This window comes from Penaeus monodon, chromosome 19 (genome assembly GCF_015228065.2).
Source record: "Penaeus monodon isolate SGIC_2016 chromosome 19, NSTDA_Pmon_1, whole genome shotgun sequence".
Lineage (NCBI taxonomy): Eukaryota > Metazoa > Arthropoda > Malacostraca > Decapoda > Penaeidae > Penaeus > Penaeus monodon.
Genome location: NC_051404.1, coordinates 1845418 through 1845654, shown reverse-complemented (window position 1 = coordinate 1845654; position 237 = coordinate 1845418).

Below are 237 nucleotides of genomic sequence, written 5' to 3'. Positions count from 1 at the left end.
TCAGTTTATGTTTTCACTTTAGGGTCGTGCACACAGAGGAGGAGGGTCCAACATATAAATTTGAGCCAAAAGTCAGAAGTAAATAACGGGTATAAGAAGCCGACACTATGTACTTAATGCGTGTAGATCGAAGTAACTGTATACGAAGTTATACTATACGTATTGTGTAAACATTAATGTTATTATATCTAAAAAAAATATGCAAATGATAGAAAAAAATATTGTAGAAACAAGACT